The 24,041-nt window shown below is 44.9% G+C and overlaps 1 long non-coding RNA gene across 1 annotated transcript in view; it reads right to left on the reverse strand.

Moving 5' to 3' along the window:
• Window positions 1-13,599, reverse strand: part of LOC140694472 (uncharacterized) — a 167,859-nt gene extending 154,260 nt beyond the window's left edge. The window contains exon 1 of the long non-coding RNA XR_012070111.1: window positions 13,517-13,599. This is a non-coding gene — a long non-coding RNA (uncharacterized lncRNA). The remainder of the gene's footprint in view (window positions 1-13,516) is intronic.
• Between the last annotated feature and the right edge of the window lie 10,442 nt (window positions 13,600-24,041).

Consider the following 24,041-nt stretch of genomic DNA (forward strand, 5'->3'; position numbering starts at 1 on the left):
TGTCACAAGCAGTTTCAGAGCTGTTGCACTATAATCCTGTGCTACTTAATAGATATTAGGGTGGTAGCAGTTGTGTCACTGTAGATAAGACTCTTTTACCGTTTCCATGTCAAATTCACCTCTTACTGGTGTTTAGAATTTAGCTAAAGTAAAATTACACGCTTGTGAAACCTGACAGTTTCAGGGATTTAGAGGCGTTTTCTGGGGCAAGAAAGAGGGAGTGGTAGTGAAATAAGACTGCAGGGAGATGTGTAGGCAAGGGAGTTGAGTACTACTGAGATTAAACTTAGACATGCACATTTTTAATTTTTATGGTAAATTCAAGAATGTAAATTCACGTATTTCCTTCCCGGTCTTCCCTTTTTAGTATTCCATTCCAGAAGAGAAATTAAAATAGTTAATGAAGTTTTACAGGCCATATGCTATCATATTTTAAAAATCCATTGATATTTTGAAAATTTTCTCAGTTAAATTCAAAACATTTTGCCATATGACTGAAAAATTAATTGTTACATTTAATGAGCAATTATGTATTTAGGAACTCAGAATTGTTTTATTATTGGATATAACAAAAAAACAGAAATCAATAAGGCCTAAACAATAAAGAGAATGTATTAGTTCACATAAATACATGTTCAGAGATGTTTTGTCCCATAATTCAATAGTATCTCCAAAGACTGAACTGTATGTAGCCTTTCTCTCCCTTTGTTCCTCAGGACACTGGCTTCCTGGCAGGATGGCTGCCGGCAGTGACAATGCTTCGTCATTCACACCCAGCAGAGGTAAAGTCTCTCTTTGGGGAGTTCACGCAGATGAGTAAGAAATCATTCTTGAACCCCATGGAAGGTGCCCCCTGAGTCTCATTGTCCAAAACTGAGTTAAGTGTCATTTTTAAATCAATACCTTTATCTAGAAAAATGGGATGCTCTGAGTAACTTAAACTAACCAGGGTCAAATTCTAACCCTGGAAATGGGTGTCAAATCTACTAAAACAGAGTGGTTGGGAAATCTATGGGAGCTTTGTTAGGCGTGGGAACACCGGAAATGGATGCCTGTGAGGCTATGAACAATGTGTGCTCCGGGCACCAGGGCATTTTAAAACTACGATTTCTTTTATTTGTCAGAGCAATCCTTTGTGCTGGACATTGGAGACTCCAAACTTCTAAGGCATAAAGAAGCTGAAAAACATTTTGAAATTAACTGTGATTTTAAAATGGAAGAAGGCTCAAAACAGGTTGTTTAATATCCAGATACTCTGATTTAACCATCTTGTTAATTATGACCTTTCATGGGGCCTGATCATGTTTCCTACTGCCAGAAACTTTATAATTGAAGTTAGAAATATCACAGAAGACAGCGGGAGCAATTTATTTATCCAATTAGGAAGTAATTATCTAAGTTGAGGTGGGGAACCAGAAATAGGTTTTTGTTTCTAGTTTTTGTTTTTTCCCCTTTATTCTTTGTTTCTATGTAAGAGAGATTTTTCATATAGACAGAGAAGGTAAGCTCAAATGCAGGGGTGATAAAGCAAAGAGCCCGTGACTACAGTATAGGCTCCATCAAGCAGGAATTTTTGTCTGTATGTTTCCTCTCATCCATGTGCACCTAGTTCTAAGAACAGTGCCTGAGGCACTTGATAAATATGTGTTAAATGAATAAAAGAAAGAATGAATGAATAAATGAATGAATGAATGAAAAGAGAGCAGTTAAAAGACATGATCTCTCATGATTCTAGGTAAAGTGTGGATGATCACCGATGGTACAGGAAAGAGGTCATGGAACTGAAATTTTTCAATCAACTGCAAGGTCTTTTTTCATACAACGGGGAGGAACAAGACTTCAGTCAGTGGGTCTCAGCAGGTACAACCGAAGAAGCACAGATCAGCTGTGTGTTCTGTAGCCTTGAGCTGCCTCTGTCTCCCCACTATGAACCAAAAGAGCACAGTCCCAACTCTGATCAGGAAGAGCCATATTCAGAAGCCAGACCTCCTGGGGACATTAAGGACAGCCACACACTAGGGGGCAGGGTCACCTAGGCATAACTTGTTATGTACATGAAAAAAATATTGTTAGTTAAAAGCTAATCGGAAACCAATGTTTTGAACAAAACATTTCCACTTAAATTTGACTGCATGAACCAAAGGCTCGAGCCTTTATTTCTTTAAGAGACAGTCTATGATGAAAGAAAAGTTAGTTCCAGGGTGGTTTATGCTTGGGTAATTCTCAAGATCCACTGATTTTCCTCGGGACACACATACCAGAATAGATGGGTTCCAGAAAAATCTCTTAAGGGTGTACAACCCAGTTAAATCTGGGTCTCACAGTCCTTCCTTACATAGAGCTATATTTTAAAAGTATGGTCCAACAGTCAAAGGCAGTCAAAAAGCAAACATCTATGTTAATACCACGTCAGTATAGAAATAGAAATATTCACTCTCCAGAAGCTCCCTGTGTGTTCTAAATTGATTATAAACCCTCTCCTCTAAAAATAACCACTGTCTTGACATTTATGCTAATCAGTTATTTTTCAATAAAGTCTTCAATATATATCTTTAAGATAGCAGTTTATTTTTTGCCTGTGATGAATTGCATATATATAGTATACATATACACACACATTTATATATATACCCATCTACCTACCCTACTGTATATGTTCTTCAGTGTGTTTGTTGCTTTTTTCCTTCAGATACAGATAGAGATATACAGATTTATACATGATTCATCCATGGTGTGGTAGATAAAACTATAGTTCATTCATTTTCATTTTTATTATTTATATATGCATATGATTGTCTTACTTCATCTTGATTTATTCATACATTCTACTTCTGATCGGTATTTAGATTCATTTAGATTTTTCCAATATGGGGCTCTTCAAATCACACTGCTATGCACATTCTCATACACGATCCCAAGGAAAACATATACAAGTTTCTCTAAGGAATATAATTAGTATTAGAATTGCTGAAACCTAAATATACTTCTCTCCCACTTTAGTGGATGTTGCATATCAGTTTCTCCATAAAACATATTCTACAACAGAGATTTACATTCAGGAAGATGACTGGGGGAGTACTCGCAAACTCAAAACCCATGGAAGACAAGAAGGAAGCAACAATGAGGAAAATAAAGGGAGTCAACGGCATAGAGATCCCTGAAGCTATGACCATGCTTCAGTGTTACTGTAACGCGAGCAGTGGGGCTCAGCCATTGTACACTCCCATGGACGACATTAGATTCAGGCTTCTCGCAGGAAGGAGGAGTGACCTTGGGTGAAAAGTCTCTCTTCATCTAATTGCAACTCCTAGTTTAAAGAATTGAGAGCCGAGGATCTACCCATCAACACTCCTCTAGCAACTGGGAAAAAAAGTCTTTTATTCTGGAATAGGGGTCTGGGCCAGCAGCAGAGCGTCCACTATAAAATACCAAGCAGCTTTCCAAAGTGGCCATCGATTCAGATATTTACTACAGCTCTTGAAGAATATCAAAGTGAGGGAAAACAGAGTATTATGGCAAACATCTTAAATTTCCTCTTCGCCTTCCACTGTCACCAGCCCTATACAGAGTGAAGGTACTTCCCCCAAACTCCTTCTCCTCCACTTACCAAACCAAATGAGGTCTTCTGTGAAAGAACAAGAGGAGCAGAGTTTAAGAAGAGCGACCGAGCACTCCTGATACATGGAGAGATGTGGAGCAGTTTTCTCCAGCCACAGAGAGGTTTGGTGAGTAAGTAACAGAGTTTACCAGGGACGGACCCAAGAGGCAGAAGACGCACTGACAAAGACCTAGTGACAGATCACTGTCAGCAACGTTATTTTAGAACCTCTTATCTCTCTGTGCTCAGTCATTGCTTACCAAGCCCCTCCCTCCACCTTTCCTCAAGGGCAAACTTCCAACCGCATGAGTCTAGAGCCCTGTTATAGAAATCTCCCCATTGGCTTTCAGCACCTCACTTGTTGATAACCCAGCTGGAGTGAGGTATGTTTGTACCAGTTTTTGTTCTGATTTCCCCTTCACACCTGTCATCCCAAGAAAATGATGTGGCACCTATACACCTTGTAGAGTAATTGTAGGAAAGCCATGGCATTTGGGAAGAGGAAACTGATCTTAAGAAGTTAAAAAATCCTTGAACTGTGAAAGTAGTGAATGACACTCCTCTTTACATCATTATTTTATACTCCTGGTGCCTTCTAAATTTTGGTTTCATGCCCTACCCCAAGCATTACTTTGATGTCAAAAGTAAACTTTATTTACCCCTTGCAAGGACAAAGAGAATTATGCAATTGTATCGTTGCTGCCATGCTGTAAAAGTGGAAAGCTCTGATTTTCAAGTTTGATATTTTCAAATGTATGTATCAAAGGGCCCCTTTCCAAGTAATCTGTTAATTAAGGGATTAGTGTACCTCTGACACTCCCATAAGTTATCCATGAGCCATGCAGGAAACTGATATTCGTTTACTCATTTTCTTTCCCAATGAAGAAAGAGCAAGTGGGTTCAGATGACTTGTCTAGGGTCACAGAGCAAGTCAGTGGCAAGAACCTGAGTCCATCAATTCCAGTTGCACAGGATGCACTGAGCGTTGCCAGGAAGCTCTGCTCACTCTGTGACCACAGAGAAGACAGAAGCCAGATATTTGCTACCGAAATGTTCTCAGGGTGAGACTTACTGACCCGTAGAGGATTGATTGAACCTTCAACATTGTCAAGCCCCATGCAGGTAGCTCACTAGTAAATTAAACCTTGGCTTTTGGTTTGTCCTTCAATTCTCAGTAATATTTTGGAATGAATCAGGAAGACAGCATGTTTCCAAATACAGTAAGTAACTAGCACAAATATTTTATTAGTCTGAATTTTGTCCAATTTCTATAACCAAGAAGTGGGCTGAAAGTTATGTCCATAATCTATTTTATGAATCACAGAAATGCCTGCAATCTACATTCATGTAACTCTGAAGGCTTTGCAGATCCTGTTTGAAATGGATTTATCCAAGAACTCCAGAAATAAGTGGGGTGTTCTTTTATCGATTGCAACTTAATGGATAAATGTAAGTGTGTTCTAAACAATTCTATCAAAATGGAAGGATACGGAATAAAATAATGAAGATCTATCCTCACCACTCCATAATTACACCCACTGGAGATAATTACTTCAATCAAGGTGATATATATCATTTTGCTATGTATTTTCGTCATATGTGTGTGTACATAAGTGTACATTATTTAAAAATAACACTATGCTATACTTCTCAGCAACTGCTTCCTGCAGGAATTCTCATGTTCATACAGTGGGGCTCTCTTTTCTGTGCTTAGATCAAACATTTTTAAAGTCAGCCTTGCCTCTTCTCACACCCACACTGATCTATCATCAAATCATATTGATTCTACCTTCAATATATGCCCAGAAAACATCCCCATGCCACCCCAATAATGTAAGCCACCCCTGTATCTTAACTGAATTATTGCAATATCTTCTCAAACGTGGTCCAGCTTCCTGCCTCCAGTCAGTTTTCAGTATAGCCATACAAGAGATTCTATTATAACATAAAGCAGAGCCTGCCGCCCAATTTGCTCAAAATTCCCACATGACTTCACATCTCCCTTAAAGTAAAAGCCAAAGAGTCCGACTCCTGAGCCACAAGACCCTATGTGACATGACTCCCTCCCCATCATTTCTGCCCCCTTATCTCCTGATCTCTCCTCGCTCCACTTTAGTCTCAAAGCCTCGTTTATGTCCCTCAGGCACACAAGGCACAAGCCCACCTGAGAGCCTCTGCCCTTCCTCCCTCCTCCCAGAACACCTCTGCGTTCACAAGTCACTCTCACAAGGAAGCCTTCTCTGGCTACCGTAGCCCACATCTCTGTGTCTGCTATGCGTCACATTCCACACTTAATTTTATTTCCCTTTATCATGTTTCACTATCTAATATATTGTAGTTTTATTTTAACTTACTTTGTTTGTTTCCTTCAGGAGGATGTAAGCTATAAGAACAGAATTGTTTTTTCACTAGTGTGGCTTTAGTGCCTAAGAGCTACATTCAATCTGAATGAATAAACAATGACATTTTTAAAAAGAAACTAAAGAAAAAGAAAAAAAAGGAAAAAATATAAAGGAAAAAAATGAGATTAATAAATAAACCAGATTTTTGTTTCACTTAATTACTTTGTATCTGTCTTTCCATGACATTCTGTGTTGAATTTTCTTTGGCTGCATTATGTGGGCATAGCATTTTTATTTAACTCTTTCCTTATTTATGAAATTTTATTTCCAGTTTTTAACAACAGGAACAACTATAAGCATTTTTACATATATCCTTCTACCATGTCAATGTATACCCTTTATTCACGTTTTACAGAAAAAGAACTGAAACCCAAAAACACCCCGAGGACTGCTTACAATTAAGAAGGAAAGAAGTGGCAGGGTTTCTACCATGTTTTCAGACTCTGACATCACAGATGTGTGTTTCTTTTTTAATTCGGAGCTTCATTTCATCTCTTGTGTTTGTTCTGAGGGTTTCTCATTCCACACTCTTACAAATTTTATTTAAAAATTGGATCACTGCAGCCTTTACTGATGACTAGTGGCAAAGAACGTTAGAAGACTGGTCAGAAGCACAGAGAAAAAAAGAAGATCAACAAGGAAGCCAAAAAACAAACAAACAAACCAAAAAAATAAATAATGAAGCCAGTAATGACAAACAAGAAGAGAGGAAGAAGACATAGGAAACAGGCTTCATTAATTTAGGAAAGAATGAGAAGGCTGAATACTCCCCGTGACTGTGGAAGTACAAGGGATGTGTATGGGGCACACAGAGGATGTGTGGCTGTAAACATTTTTGAAGAAAACACATGTGAAAAATGATTGTTACTCTGAGAAGAGGAAAGTAGCCGGACACTATGGTAGGCTGAATTAGGAGGCTTTGCATGCTTAACAAGAATATCGTTGTGAAAGTGCAAACATCTGTAGTTAATTAGGTGTCGCAAGGAAAGCCTGATGATTATACTACGCTTGTGTCTACAAAGATACACCGTGGTTAATATAGTAGCGTAAAAATGTAAATGGCCTGAATTTTCACTGTCATTTACCCCTGGGTATTGAAGAGGTAAAGAATAGGGCTCAGCCCTCATGTGGTCTGTAACTGAAAAGCCTACCTGTGGTAAATAAGATTGTTGCTCTCAATTCTTCATGCCTCCCCCATTCCTCCTTGAGAATTATATATCCATCTTTTGCCTTTTCTCTGCAGTTTGTCCCACTAGAGCAAGCACCATCCCCACTCCCCGTGATTAGGCTTGGCTCTAGGACTTGCTCTTGTGGGTGTAAAGTGTGAGGACATGACAGTGTCCTAGTTCTGGGTCAAGGTCGTAAGAGACACCATGCATACCTGCTCATTGCTTACATTCCTCTGATTACCATGAGAAAAGTAGGACCCAGAGAGCTTCTGACCTTTCAACTTGAGACCCAGAATGAAACACGTGGAACACGCCTGAAACTGACTGAAGACTGAGGCCAAGCAGAGCATAGGTGCTGCACTGCAGACTAATTAGCAAGAAAAATAAATGTTGAGGGTTATAAACCATGAGTTTGGGGGTAGCTGTTATACAGCATTATTGCTGCAATAGCTAACAAACACCATGAGCTTGGGGATAGTTGTTATACAGCATAGCTGACACACACTATCCAAAGGACTGCTCTGGTTCTCACTTCCCGTACCTACAAACAGTGCAGCTACTGCTATCTAACTGGCTTGACTTCACAGCTCATTTCCATCACTTTCTGTCCATCTAACTATAAAAAGCCAGTTATTTAACCCTTCTGAGTTTCAGCCTCTTTATATACAAATTCAGAGGAATAATGCTATGAGGAGGACTAAAGAAATAATATATGAAAAGCACATAGTAAATCTTCAATACACATTACCTGTTTGTTTGGTTTTTTTTTTTTTACTAGTCTCACTATTACTATTATTATACTCATCACTATTCAGACTTCTCTCAGCCAAAAATAGATTCTCTCCTTAGCCAACTATTACTAATTTTGGGCTTTCTGGGAAACTTCCCTCACAACAGCTCCTTTGCCCTGATCTGCCCCCGTCTCAAATGTTCTCCCAGATTCTAGGCTTAGAAGAAACATCTGAAAGAATCTCCTATCAGACTCTTGCTACCTTCAGTAGATAGAAAAGGAGGGGAACCAGAAAGAGAGCAAGAATAGCTATATCTGTTTTTAAAATCTCTATGTCATGTATTCCCAGATAAGTAGCCCTACCTGCACTCAGCTCTCAGGTTTCCATTTACCCTCGGGACTCTGGCACCCAGTGATGCTCTTTTGGAGTCTCTAGATGTCTACAAAATCTATTGTCGATTGATCTCAGTTCACAAACACAAGTGGATGAAGCTTTATTCAAGATGAAGCATTCTCGGGGCGGTAGGGGGAGGGAGGTGAAAGTACTTTCTGAGGAAGTTTCTTTATCAATAACAGCAGACTTAAATGAGGGCATAACTATAACATGGAAGACAAACCCCACATGGTAGAGAGTAAAATCCAGAGTCTTAGGAGGTCAGACTGCTAGATGATGGGGCTGTAAGTCTCTTCAACTTTGGTGAGTTGTATTTCATTTGGGAAGTTTTTAGCAGTAGTCTTTGTACTCCTTGAATTTCTTGACCTTGAAGGTTAGGTCTCCTAGGAGAAAGAGGGAAACCCACTGGAAGATATTTAGGGAATCCTTGAGTCCCAAAGTCATGTAATTCCATTAAATTCTGAGGGACACGTCTAGAGAAAAGATTCTTTACCTGCTTGACATCTCCAGCTGCAAAGAAAATGCCAGAGAAGACTAATTCACATAAATGTTTTAAGGGTCACAAATTGCTTTTGTGGAAACATGAAGAACACAGACAATCCTTAGAGAACAAAATAACAAGTAGGAAGGCCGTTCACTTTTGGATGCATTATTTTGCATTTAAAATTTGGTGCACATCTCAATTCCGAGATCTAAAATAGTGTTTCTCAATTCTTTTTTTCATTATCATCCTCTTATGGAACATTTTTCTACTTCTGACTCCATGAATGCTTCCTGTCTTCTGAAATGTTAACACTACAGATATACTGCATAAATACTGGATCTGTATTTGTGCTTTATACAAAAAATAGTAATTTTCCCTCCCCTCTCCCAAGAACAATTTTTTGTCCCATAAGGGACAATACCACTCCCATTGCAAATGCATGTTATAAACACAGCACAATATGTGACTCACATATTTAAACCAAATCAAGTGAAAAGTGTGATCCAGTCTGGAACAGACTCCATATTCTTCTAGAATTCATTAAGAGCAATTTCTGAACTTTTGTTATATCTATTTATTCAACCTATAACCTCTCCATAATTAACTAATAATTTTCCAGTGGATTCTAAGCAAAAGAACTAAAATTCCCTCAACTCAAAAATGGGGTCAATGATCTTGGAATCAGGAGCAGTGATATTTATTAACTTAGTATAATTCAGTAATTTCCCAGAATGTTCAAAGGCAGGGGACTACTGAATGACTTCCTCAGTTAGATACTCTGATTCATCATGATGAAACTGTCTTACCCTCAAGATCTAGAGATTTTGTTGGTCTGAGAAGTACCAAGCATTTGTTTGTCTTCCTAGTAACATCACAATTTCCCTATGAGAAACTGTCTCTACTCCATTATGTGCAGAGTAAGTAGAATGGGAAATGCAGGTGCCTCATACAGGTGCCTTGTTTTCCTTGCAGAAGTAAGAAAAGCCAGATTTTTCTCCTTATCTCAAACAAAAAGCACATTCACTTAGCCAATGAAGCATGCTGTTCTGCACCTCTAAGCCTCAAGCAAATAAGCAAGAAAAAAAGGAAACTAGTAGTATCCATCCCAAGCCGACTGCTGCAGTTATAAGATGCCACTGAGGGAACTACTCTCTAGCTTTCTGGAACTACTCTGACCTTTCACCATTTTACAAGCCCAAGCACTCCCTCTTTTTATGTAATTATCCCACTGTTTCTTTGTAGCACTCTTTTTTGGGGGGAGGGGGAGGCTTTTGTTTAAATTATGCTGTGTTAATTTCCACTTCTCAAATCCAAGAAGTTGTGAAAGCACCAGAAATTTGATAAAAGATGAGCTGACCAGTTACTTTGGTAAGTCTCAGAAGAAGATGTTAAATTGTGTGCCCAATATGGTATCCACTAACCACATGTGATTATTTAAATTTAAATTCAAATGTATCCCTTTTGGTAGGATGGACATTTTAACAATATTAATTCTTTCAATCTATGAACATAGGATATCTTGCCATTTATTTGTGTCTTCTTCAGTATCTTTATAAATATTTTATAGTTTCCATGTACACGTTTTTCACCTCCTTGGTTAAACTTATTTCTATTTTATTGTTATTGTCACTATTATAAATGAGATCACTTAATTCCTCTTTCAGATCATTTGTAGGTAGCATATAGAAATGCTATTGATTTGAGTCTGTTGATTTTGTTTCCTTCAACTATACTGAATTTATTAGTTCTAACTGTTTTTTGATGGAGTCTTGGAGTCTTTAGGGATATATATATTCATATACAGAGACAATTCTACTTCTTCATTTCTGGTTTGAATTCCTTTTATTTATTTTTCTTGCATAATTGTTCCAGCTGTGATTTCCTGTATTATGTTGAACAGAAGTGACATAATTGTCTTGTTCCTGATGTTAGAAAAAAACCTGTCTATAGATTCACTGAAATCCCTATCAAAATCCCAGTGAAATGTTTCACAGAAATAGAAAAACAATCCAAAAATCCATATAGAACTGCCTGAGACACCTAACAGCCAATGCAATCTTGAGAAAGAAGAACAAAACCGGAGGCAATACATTGCTAGATTTTAAAATATACCACAGAGCTGTAGTAATCAAAATGGCATGATACTAGCATTAAAAAACATGCATATACACCAATTAAATAGAATATAGAGTCTAGAAATAAATACATGCATATAGGTTCAACTGATTTTCAACAATGACACCAAGAACACACAATAGGGAAAGGATAATCACTTTAATAAACTGTGAGAAAACCAGATATCCATAAGCAGAAGAGTTCAAATTGGACCCTAATCTCACACCACATATAAAAATCAGGGGGTACCAGTTCAAGATGGCAACATAGGAAACTCTTGAACTCCCCTCCAACACAGATATATCAAATCTACAGATTCATACAGAACAATTCCCTCTGAAAGAAACCAAAAACTAGCTGAGCAATTCATACACATCAAGCAAATGAGGAAAAAAACCATACTGAAACAGGTAGGAGAGGCTGAGACACAGTCTTGCCATAAGTTTCACCCCAGCACAGTGCCACACAACCAGGAGGGAGAACTCACAACACCCAGCTTATCCCTGAGGAGTGAAGGGTTTGGACCCCACATATTGAGCCTTGACTTTTAAGACTTCTATATCTGAGAGATGGGCGCCTGACTTTTAAGACTTCTGTACGTGACAGATGGGCACCCAAAACATTGAGCTTTGAAAGTCAAAAAGGCTTGCACCCATGAGACCCACTAGGCCATAGCAAACTAAGAAATAGTTCACCTAGAAGCATACAACCCACTGAGACTTAGTCATGAAGAAACAGAAATTTTGAACAGACCAATTACTAGTAAGGAGGTTGAATCAGCACTCAGTCTCCCAATTAACAAAAGCTAAGACTAGATGGAGTCACTGGTGTATTCTACCAAACATTCAAAGAAGAATTAATACCAATCTTTCTCAAACTCTTCCAAAAATAGAAGAGGAGGGAATACGTCCAAACGCATTTTACAAGGCCAGCATTACCCTGATACTAAAACCAGACAAGGACAACACAAGAAAAGAAAATTACAGGCAAATATCTCTGATGAACATAGACGTGAAAATCCTCAACAAAATATTAGCAAATTGAGTTCATACATTAAAAGGATCACATGCCATGATCAAGTGAGATTTATTTCAGGGACGCAAAGATGGTTCAGCATCCTCAAATCAATCAATGTGATATAACATACTAACAAAATAAAGGGTAAAAATCATATGATCATCTAAATAAATGCAGAAAAGTCAGCTCACAAAACTTACATCCATTCATGATAAAAACTCTCAAGAGTCTGGGTATAGAGGGAATGCACCTCGGCATTATAAATGGTATATAAAACAAGCCCATAGCCAACATAATACTCAATGATGAGACGTTGAAAGCTTTTCCTCTAAGATCAGGAAGAAGGCACGATGCCCACTCTCACTGCTTTTATTCAACATAGTAGTGGAAGTCGTAGCCAGGGCAATAGGAAAAAAATAAATAAAAAGCATCCAAATCAGAAAGGAAAAAGAAAAACTATCTCTATTGCAGATGACATTGTATTACACATAGAGAACCCTAAAGACTCCACCAAAAAACTGTTAGAACTAATAAATGAATACAGTAAACTTGAAGGGTACAAAATCAATACTGAAATATCTAATGTCATTTTTCTCATAAATAGTACAAACTATCCTAAATTTAATATGGAGCCACAAAAGATCTCAAATAGTCAGAGAAATCTTGGGAAAGAAGAACACAGCTAGAGGCATTGTACTTTTTGATTTCAAACTATATTATAAATCTAGAGTAATCAGCACAGTACAATATTGGATTAAAAACAGACACATAGTTCAATGGAAGAGAAATAAACCCACGTGTGGGTTTATATGGTCAATTTACATCAAAGTAGCTAAGAATATACAATGGGGAAAGCATAGTCTCTTCAATAAATGGTGTTGGGAAAGCTGGACAGGCACATGCAAAAGAACTGAAGTAGACAATACACAAAAATCAGCTAAAAATGGATTAATGATTTGATAGTAAGACCTGAAACCATAAAACTCCCAGAAGAAAATACAGGAGTCAAGGCCCTTGATGTTAGTGTTGACAATGATTTTCTGGGTATGACCCCAAAAGCAAAGGCAGTAAAAGCAAAAATAAACAAGTGAGACCACATCAAACTAAAAATCTCTGTATAGCAAGGAAAACCACCACCAACAAAATGAAAAGGCAATCTATGGAATTAAAGAGAGTATTTGTAAATCATACATCTGATAAAGAGTTATATGCAAAATATATAAAGAACTCATAGAACTCACTAGGAAAAAAATTCAGTTTAAACAAGCAGACAGAGGTCCTGAACAGACACTTTTCCAAAGACTTGAAAATGGCCATGAGATACATGAAAGGTACTCGACATCAGAAGTCATCAGGGAAATGCAAATCAAAACCACCATAAGCTATTGTCTCACACCCGCTAGTATGGCTATTCTCAAACAGACAAGAAGTGTCAGTGAGGATATGGAGAAAACAGAACCCTTGCATACTGCCAGTGGAGACGTAAACGGGTACTGCCATTATGAAAAACAGTATGATTTTTTTCCTCAAGAAATTGAAGACATAACTACTCTATGATCCAGCAATCCCACTTCTGGGTATATAACAAAAGGAAATGAAATCAATACCTTGAGGAGATATCGGAACTCCCATATTCGTGGCAGCATTATTCACAATAACCAGGATGTGGACATAACATAAATGTTGGTCTATGGATAAATGGATAAAGAAAATGTGGTATCAATATCAATAGCTAAAGAAAATGTGATATAGATATAAATCTATATATATATTATATGTATATACATATGCAAAGGAATATTATTCAGTCTTTAAAAAAAGATGGCAATCTTTTCATCTGTAAATTTGCAACAACATGAATGTGGAGGACATTATGCTAAGAGAAATGAGCCAGTCACAGGAAGACAAATACTACATGACTTCACTTACATGTGGAATCTTCAAAGAGTAGAATTCACAGAAGCAGAGAGTAGATACTGGGTGCCATACGGCTGGGGAATGGGATGGAGAGATGTTGATAAAGCATTTAAGTTTCAGTTACGAAGGATGAAAAAGTTCTGGAAGCCTAATGGTCAGCATGGTGTCTGTATTAGTAATACTGTACAATAACTTGAAATTGGCTGACAGAGTAGATCTTAAGTATTAACACACACACATAAAAATGATAGCTATGGGAGGTGATATGTTAATTAGCTTGAATGTTGTAATCACGTCACAATGTATCAAAACAACAGGTACACTTTAAATATATACAACTTTTATTTGTCAATCATATTACAATAAAGCTAGGGAAAATTTAAATTGAATTCAATTAAAATGAAATAAAGCCAAAAATTCAGCCCCTAAGTGGCCCTGGATACGTTTGAAGTGCTTAGAAGCCATATGTAACTAGTGGCTAATATAGTGGACAGCACAGACACAGAACACTTCCACCACCAGAAAGTTATACTGGATAGTGTGTCCTAAAATGCTCATGATCCACGAGGGAAAATGAGAAGTGGTATCAAGAAATCCTCAGAGAAAAATAAAATATTGGCTTCTGAGAATAGGATCTATCATTTTCAAGATTTACTAACTGCAATGAAATTTCTGGTATACATGGGTATGTGTCTAGCATGGCACCTGGTACACGGTAATGCTTAATCAATGAGCATAGGATTAATTAGCAGCCATTGCATCAGAGCATCCTGAGCTGTGATGATTAATAAACCTTCTGGGGGGGGAAGGGTATAACTCAGTGGCAGAGTGTGTGCTTAGCATGCACGAGGTCCTGGCTTCAATCCCCAGCACCTCCGTTAAAATAAATTAAATAAATAAATAAATAAATAAATAACCAACCAACCAACCTAATTACCACCCCCACAAAAAAAATTTAAAAATTAAAAGCATCACTTCAAAAAAAAAAGGAAAAAACTTCCATGTTTGCTATTTCTGACCCCTTTGCTGTTTACCTTCTCCACATCACCTGGAAGAAATTAAGGAAACAGATAATACCTCTGACGTTTCCATTATAGGGAAGAAAAAAAAAAACCCGAACTGAGATTATAAATATGAGGGCTCTGAAAAGCATAATGCTCTAAAGTAGCACAATTTATCATGTGCTCCACAGATGCTGGAAGGTGTTAATTTATTTTAATACGTTAATGATACTGGTAGTGAGTTAGGGTAACAAAGTCAGGAGGAGGAGAGTAATAACAACCGTAGGAGTATAATATTTCAGCAACATGAACCGCAATATTTTTCTCCAGACACTTGGTTTTCTTCTCCCTGCCCTACACGACTCCAGCAGTAGGGATGCTGCGAGTGGGGCCGGGCGGTGGGGCGGTGGGGCGGTGGGGCGAGCCCAGCCCGCGGCCAGGGCTGGCCGGGTCCCCAACACCAACGCGGCCCCCCACGCCCTCCTCCAGGGTCCCGGCCCCCAAGTAGGACCACCACGGGCCCAGGGCCAGGCCTCACCCCACCAGCCCCACTACCACTGCTCGCCGACCCCCCAACCAGTCCATGCCTCCCCACCCCCTGCCACGCCCGGTCCCCGATCCACTGCACCCCCGACACAAAGCTGCTTCTCCTCACACCCAAATCCCGCCCCAGGTCTGCGCCCCACTCGGTCCTAAGCTACAGCCCCTGTAAACCGCGCTCACCCCTCGGGCCTCACCCCAGGTCCCCCCACCGTCCGCAGATACTCCCCTAACCCTTCACCTAGGAATGAGCCCCCACCCTTCAGCCGGGTCACTTCCGCTCCCAGCAACCCCTCCCCCTCACCCTGTCCGCCCTCATCGCCAGATCGCCGCACACCCGGAGTGCACCCCGAACCCAGATGACCCCCTCAGCCCTCTCCTCGCGAGAGCCGGGCGCTCCGGGCTCCGATCACCACGGCGACAGCCGCTAGACAGGGATGCCCCGGGCCCACGGCAGGCACGCAGTCCTGGCTCCCAGGGGCGCGGCCCCGGCGGCCGGGTGGGCGGGGCTTGAGGCCATTCCAATTCCCTGCCCCACCCCCACGCCCCCATCCCACCCCGAAGCCCAATGCCTCCTCAGAGCCCATGGGATAGGTGGTCCCGAGCTGCACACCGCTCGCCAGTGGGCCTTGGCTACTTGATGCTGGTGCGGGGAGGGAGGGTGCAGCCTTAGCCCGGCCCTCGGCCCCCGGGATGGACAGCGGGCAGCAGTGGCAGTGGCAGTGGTAGTGGTAGTGGGGGTGGCGGCGGAGGCGGCGGAGGCGGGACAGGGCGGCTGTCCTGGGAGAGCAAGTCCACTTGCTCCCAATTCCCCCGCCGCCTGGCCTATGCTGCCAGAGCTTGCTGGAAGGAGTTTCCCCCTGTCAGCCTGCCCCTGGGAGGCAGGCCGGCTATGGCCAGGGGGGCGGGGCGGCGGCAGTGGCAGCAGCAGAGCTGGAGATGGCAGGATTGGGGCTGACCCATACTACTAGCCAGGTACTTGCTCCCATTGCCCGCTGTCTCTATCGCTGTCGCTGTCGCTGTCTCTGTCTCTGTCCCTGTCGCTGCCCCCGCCCCTGCACATTGACTGCACCACGCCCACCTCTCAGGAGCAGGATCACCTGAGGACAAGCCTCCAGGGACCCTGGGGCAGCAGAGACCGCCCCCAGAGCAGGCTGAGGGGGACACGCGAGGAAATGCACAGGATTGCCTTGGCAGCCCCCGCCCCACGCTGCCGCCCGCCCTCTCTGCAGCCGCCCCAGACCCCGCCACCACCACTGCCCCCTGAGCACACCGCGCCAGCAACCCGGGAGCCGGACAACACGGACATGTGCACCCAGTGAACCTGGCGTAGCACAGGGCGCCCCCTGAGCAAGCTGAGGGGTCACGAGAGGAAATCCACAGGCTTACCTGGGCAGCCCTCGCCACCGCTGCCGACCTCTCTGCAGCCTCCCCTTCCCCGCCCCGGGCCACCATCCCCTCAGCGCACCGCGCCTGCCTCCTGGGAGGCATCCAACACCTAGGCTTGCAGCCAGGGAACCTGGGTTATCAGAGTCCGACCCCAGGCCAGGCCAAGGGATCATGGGAGCAAATCCTCGGGCTTCTAGGGCAGCCCCGCCTCCTCTCTGCAGACCCTGACCGAACCTCCCCAGCCTCCCATGACCTGGCTGACAAGGAGACTTCAATCCCGCAAACCTGGGGTGGCAGAGGCTGTCCCCAGGCCAAGGAGAGGGGGAGATGGGAGGAAACTTACCAACTCGCCAGGGCAGCCCCCTTAGCCGCAGTGCCTCCGGCCCCTCCACCACTGACCTCTTTCACTGACCGCACCACGCCCGCTCCCAAGAGCAGGCTGATTAAATGGCGTGAGTCTGAGGAACGTGGGAGAGCGGTGGTCGCCCCCAGGCTAGGCCGTTGGGGACATGGGAGAAAATCCTCTGGCTCACCAGGAGCACCCGAGTCCCCGGACCCTGTCCCCATCACTGTCCCCTGACTGCACTCCGCCTGTAGTGAGTGTGTCTGTCCATCTGCCAGCCTGCCTGCCTGCCTGCCTGCCTGCCTGCCTATCTATCTGTTGGAGGAGGGGAGAGGCTAGTCTATGTCTGTGTGTCTCTGTGTGTCTATGTAATGGAGAGAGGAGGCTAGTATGTCTATCTCTCGGCCTATCTATCTCTCTGACAATACATCTATGCAATGGAGGAGGCAGAGGAGGCTAGTGTGTTTGTCTATCTGCCTAATTGAGGAGGAGAAGGAGTGTAGTGTGTGTGTGTGTGTGTGTAAGTGTGTGTGTGGGTCTGTCCATTTCTGTAATTTTCTATCTAATGGAGGAGGAGGTGGAGGAACCTAGCGTGACTTTCTGTCTGTCTGTCAGCATACGCACCTAATGAAGTAGGAGGAGGCTACTGTGTTCGTCTAAGTGTCTTTCAATTGGAGGAGGTGAGTGTGTCTGTCTCTCAGTCTGTCTGTGTGTTTCTTTACCTACGAGAGGAGGAGGCTAGTGTGTCTATCTACTTACCTACCTGATTGAGGAGGAAGAGGAGGCTGCTGTGTGTGTGTATCTCTCTGACAATCTATTTCATGGAGGAGGAGATTGGTGTGTCCATCTATCTACCTAACTGAGGAGTAGGAGGGGGCTTCTGCTTGTGTGTGTGTGTGTATGTTGGTGTGTGCCTGTCTGTCTTTGTATCTATGCATCTGTGTACCTATCTAATGGAGGAGGAGGACGAGGTTAGTGTATCTATCTGTTAATAACAAAGAAAGAGACTAGCGTGTCTGCCTATTTATATGTCTGTCTCTCTGTGTATTGGAGGAAGCCTCCCGGGACTCCATTGACCTGGAGAGATGTCAGATGCCACCCTGAGGCAGAAGAAGGCGCCCAGAGAGCTGGCTGAGGGGGACTCGGGAGGAAATCCACAGGCTTGCCTGGGCAGCTCCCGTCCTTGGCTGCTGCCCTCTCTGCAGCCGCCCCGCCCCCTACCCCAATCCCGGCCCCTGGGCGTACAGCGCCAGCATACACAGAAATAAATCCAAAATGGCTTAGACACTTAAACGTAAGACAAGACACCACACACCTCTCGGTAGGAAACGTAGGCCAAACAGTATCCCACGTACACCTCACCCATTTTCTCCTAGGGTAGTCTCCCCAAGCAACAGAAAACTCAGCAAAAATACAAACACAAACGGGAGCAAACTGAATTCATCAGCTTTGGCACACCAAAGGAAACCAGAAGCAGAACTAAACCACGACCTACGAAATACGAGACAATCTTTGCCAAACATGAGACTGACTAGGGGTTCATTTCCACCATATCCAAACAGCTCATCCGACTCAACAGACAGAAGACGACCCAATCCAAAAATGCGCAGAAGACGACCTCAGGAAGCAATTCTCCAGCGAAGACCCACCAGCGACCAATGAGAGGCACATGACAAAACAGGCTCAAGATTGCTCATTATCCGAGGAATACAAGGCAAAACTACAATGAGGTGGCATCTCACCCCAGTTAGAGTGGCCATCATTCCAAAGCCCACACAGGATCAAGGCTACAGAGGCTGTGGAGAAAAGGGATCCCTCCTACACTGTCGGTGGGAATATCGTTTGGTGCAGCCACTGTGCAAAACAGGAGGGAGGGTCCTCAAAAGACGGAAAATACACTGGTCAGAAGCTTTGGATCTCGGGGGCAGGCTAACAAGCTCCCAAAGGCCCGGCCTCGCCCCTGCTTCTGCCCCAGCTCGCCTGTGCCCCACAGGGTCCGGGGCGGCCTCCACTCCCAGGGCAGGGCCACCCGCGCGGGAAGGCCTCGCAAGGCCTGAGGGCCAGTCTCGGCTGGCCCGGGGCCGTCCAGGGCCCTCCCATCTCCCGGGGCTGCTCCCACTTTGCTAAAGCCGCCTGTGAGCGGCGGCCAAGAAAGCCGCGCGGTTCAGCCAGTACTAAGGAGGGGGAGGAAGGCACCCCAACCAGGCCGGGGGGCCCCGGGACCCGCCTCACGGTCCCAACCTGGACGCGCGGCCTGGACCCCACCGACGCACCCCTCCCCCCACCCCCGGGCGCCTCCCCAACTGCACAGCCCAGGCCTCACCCGCCGACTCCCCGACCTGCGCGCCCCCACCAGCGCCCCCTTACCTGGCTCGCGACGGCAGCAGAGGCGACAGCAAGCGGCGGGAGGCCGAGACCCCAGGCAGCCTTCCTCCTCCGGGAGCTGGTCCAGGAGCACCCAGCTCCCGCCCAGCTTCCTCACGTTCTGGGCGCGCCCCAGCGCCTCGGCGTCCCGGCGCCCGTGCGCGCGCGCGCACGAGCAGCTTTCAGCGCCCCTCCCCCTCCCGCCCGCCTGACAGCAGCATGGAGGCTTGGCTGCGACTCCAGCAGTAGGGATGCTGCGAGTGGGGCCGGGCGGTGGGCCGGTGGAGCTTCGGGCGGTGGGGCGGTGGGGCGGTGGGGCGAGCCCTGCCCGCGGCCAGGGCTGGCCGGGTCCCCAACACCAACGCGGCCCCCCACGCCCTCCTCCAGGGTCCCGGCCCCCAAGTAGGACCACCACGGGCCCAGGGCCAGGCCTCACCCCACCAGCCCCACTACCACTGCTCGCCGACCCCCCACCCAGTCAATGCCTCCCCACCCCCTGCCACGCCCGGTCCCCGATCCACTGCACCCCCGACACAAAGCTGCTTCTCCTCACACCCAAATCCCGCCCCAGGTCTGCGCCCCACTAGGTCCTAAGCTACAGCCCCCGTAAACCGCGCTCACCCCAAGGGCCTCACCCCAGGTCCCCCCACCGTCCGGAGATACTCCCCTAACCCTTCACCTAGGAATGAGCCCCCACCCTTCAGCCGGGTCACTTCCGCTCCCAGCAACCCCTCCCCCTCACCCTGTCCGCCCTCATCGCCAGATCGCCGCACACCCGGAGTGCACCCCTACCCCAGATGACCCCCTCAGCCCTCTCCTCGCAAGAGCCGGGCGCTCCGGGCTCCGATCACCACGGCGACAGCCACTAGACAGGGATGCCCCGGGCCCACAGCAGGCACGCAGTCCTGGCTCCCAGGGGCGCGGCCCCGGCGGCCGGGTGGGCGGGGCTTGAGGCCATTCCAATTCCCTGCCCCACCCCCACGCCCCCATCCCACCCCGAAGCCCAATGCCTCCTCAGAGCCCATGGGATAGGTGGTCCCGAGCTGCACACCGCTCGCCAGTGGGCCTTGGCTGCTTGATGCTGGTGCGGGGAGGGAGTGTGCAGACTTCGCCCTGCCCTCGTTCCCCGGGATGGACAGCGGGCTGCCATTCTAGTGGTGTCGTTGGCGGAGGCTTTTGGCGGCTGCCCTTGGAGAGCCAGTCCCCTTGCTCCCACCTCCCCCTCCGCCCGTCCTCTGCTGTCAGTTCTTCCTGGAATCAGTGTGTGTCCCCCTGTCAGCGTGCCTGTGGGAGGCAACCCGGCTGTGTACAGGGGGGCGGGGCGTCGGCAGTGGCTGCATCAGCGCTGGAGATTGCATGATTGGGGCTGCCGCATGCTGCTAGATGTAGGACTTACTCCCATTTCCCGCTGTCGCTCTCTCTGTCCCTGTCGCTGCCCCCACCCCTGCACATTGACTACACCACGCCCACCTCTCAGGATCAGTGTGACATGAGGAGAAGCCTACAGGGTCCCTGGTGCAGCAGAGGTCACCTCGAGGCCAGGCTGCTTGGGAGATGGTAGCAAAGCTACCGGCTGGCCGAAATCAACACTCTCTTCTCCTGCTGTCTCTTCCGCCAGGGCATCACCTGCCCTCATTTTAGTCTTCCCTTGTGCTCCCTGACCGAACCGCGCAGGTTCCAGAAATGAGGCTGTCCTCAACACGTGAGTGCTGCAAACCTGGGGAACCAGATGCTGCCCACAAGCCAGGCCGCTGGGGAGATGGGAGAATGTAATTTTTATCCTGATTATTTATGTTATTTGTTGACCTGGATTCATGCAGAATGCAGCATCTAGCATGGTTGTTTCCTCAACAGCTTTGCTACCATCCCTGGGAAACACCCAGCCCTGGGGAACACGCAGCCCTGGGGAACACGCAGCCCTGGGACCCCTGGTGATGCCTGATCTGTTGGAAGCCTCTTCCCATGATCAGCCCCTTTCCTGGTCTTTTCTTGGAATTGTCAGCTCTTCTAACCTACTTGTGTCATGTCCTGAGGAATACTTTACACTCCAAGAAAAAAAGTGTATTGGTTTGGTTTTGAATGGGATGTCCTGTAGTCTCTTTGAAGACCAAGTGTTCTATTGTATCATTTATGACAACTGCTGCTTTAATGATTTTCTGCCTGGATGACTTATCCATTCATTTAAGTGCAGGTGTTAAAATCCCCTAATATTTTTATAGTATTTTTAATTCTGCCTTTATGTCTGTTAGTATTTGCTTTTATGTTTCTTTAGATGCTACTGTTTTGGGTGCATGTGTTTAGGGATGTAATACACTTTTTTTCTTGTACTGATCCCTTTGTCATTACAAAATGCCTTTCTTTGTCTTTTGTTATAACCTTTGGTTTCAAGTTTATTTTGTCTGATAGGAATACTGCTTTCCCTGCTTTCTTGTTTCTGTTAGCATGAAATACCTTTTCCATCCTCTCTCTTTCAGTCTGTGTGTCTTTAGCTTTGAAGTGAGTCTCTTTTAGGAAGCGTAGTGATGACTCTTGTTTCTTTATCCAAACAACCACCCTTGTCTTTTGATCAAGAGCAATTAGTCCATTGACATTTAAAGTAACTGCTGATAGAGAAGAACCTATTGCCGCTTCATTATTTGTTTCCCAGTTGTTTTTGTAGTTCTCCTATGTTCATTTCTTCTTCTTTCTGTTTCTTTCCTTGTGGTTTGATGATTTCCCCTAGCAGAATGTTTGTGTTCCTTTCTTCCTAGTTTTTATGTTCTATTGTAGATTTGTTGTTTTGTGGTTACTATGCGTTTCATAGATGTTGATGTATAATTATATCTACTTGTTTTAAATAAGATAGTCATTTAAGTTCAATCATATGGTAAATGAGCTACATTTTAACTGCCCTCCCCTACATTTGTTTTTTATGTTACACTTTACATCTTTCTTGCTTATCTTTTATCTGTTTATTACAGTTATAGCTGCTTTTGCCATTTTTTGTCTTTAAACTATGTAGTGGCTTATTCAAGCAATTGATCCTCAGTCCTTACTACATATTTGCTTTTCCTCCTGAGTTTTTCCTTTTCCTGTAGATTCTTACTTCTTTTCTCAATTTTTAACATTCTTTTCCACCAAGCCCCCCAAACCCCCCACAAAAACCAACCAACACACTTATGTGATTGCAGGTACTTTCTTTTGTCAGGACACAGACTTTATTTCCCCCCAGAGTTAACATACTAAGTTCAGGAATTAGATCTAAAAGTAAAGGACACTGCTGCTGCTAATATCGTCATTAGCCTGTGCAGTTTGATAATTGGCTTTTTCACTGTTGAGATTATGTGTGTGTCTCCATTTCTGCTTCTGAGAGGCCCAGGCATTTGGGGACCCCGGACAGGGAACTCCTGCTCATCATAGTGTCTTTGAGAAAAGCTACATAGAGGGCATTTTTTTCCTTCAAATCACTGTTCTCCTTTTTAGAAGGAGCAAAAAATGCAGGCAGAGAATCTCTTTACAAAGTAATCTGTTTATTTTGATGGGAATGATGTTTCCAAATTTGGGACACTTGGAAAACACTCTCATTACATTCTTGCCTAGCCAGCAGCTTAGGAGTCCTCAGACCCAGAAGTGTTGACCTGGGCCGGCCCTGTTATAGCTCATCACCAAGCCATCTGCTCCTGAACCTACCCCCCTCCCAGCTGTGCAGCCCCGGGAGATGCTGTCTCTCCTGGGCTCAGCCTGATGGCACAGGGGTCTTTGTTATCCTCCAAGCATCAGTCTAAGAAAGTCAGCAGTCTTGTTTTCCATCTCCTGAGTTTATGTAGGAGTGGAAAAACTCCAGATAAAATATTCAAATCTAGGCTCTATCCTGGCCCCGAGATGGGTCCTCTTGGCTTACGGGGGCATGTGACCTGCCTGAGTAAGTAACCTTAGACTAAACTGGGAGAAGAAGACATGGAGGCAGGATGAATGGTCCTCAACTGGCTACAGCATCACTAAACAATGAGTCCAGCAAACAAGAGGGATGGTAAGGGAACTGGTGTGATCCTCCAGGCTTCAAAAGAGGAGGGGTCTCTGTTCTCTGTGCGAGTCTGAGGAGGAGACTTGGGAGGTGGGGGCAGGTAGCAGAGATAAGAAGCCAGCAGCTGGGTGTCACGTTACAAAGTTGAAAGGAAGTAGAGAAACCACAAACAGGCGGAAGAAAGATCAGAGAAAGCTATTATTATGCAGTATGCCCATTGCAGTTGACAGGCGGCCCCTGCCCTTCATCTTTCTTAACCTCAGATTCCGAGGAAGCCTTTGTTACAGCCTGGTCAGTCACACACAGGCACACGCTGGGGTGAGGCCAAGGTCTCTGCCAACCCCACTCTGGACAAGAGGGTAACTAAACTTGGGAAACCCCTGAGACCTTTTAAGGTTAGCCCCGTCCTAGTTGTCAGTTTCCCAGTCTTAGCTTCCTTCTGTTGCCCCCGGCTCCAAACCAAACCCCTCTGAGGGCAGTGAGAAAGTGAGGCTGCCTCCAGCATGGCCAACAGCAAGGTGTTCAGGGCCCCAGTTCGCCCACGTACTTGGCAGGCGCCACCCTGGACTCATGCT

Source organism: Vicugna pacos, unplaced genomic scaffold (genome assembly GCF_048564905.1).
Source record: "Vicugna pacos unplaced genomic scaffold, VicPac4 scaffold_21, whole genome shotgun sequence".
Taxonomy (NCBI): Eukaryota; Metazoa; Chordata; class Mammalia; order Artiodactyla; family Camelidae; genus Vicugna; species Vicugna pacos.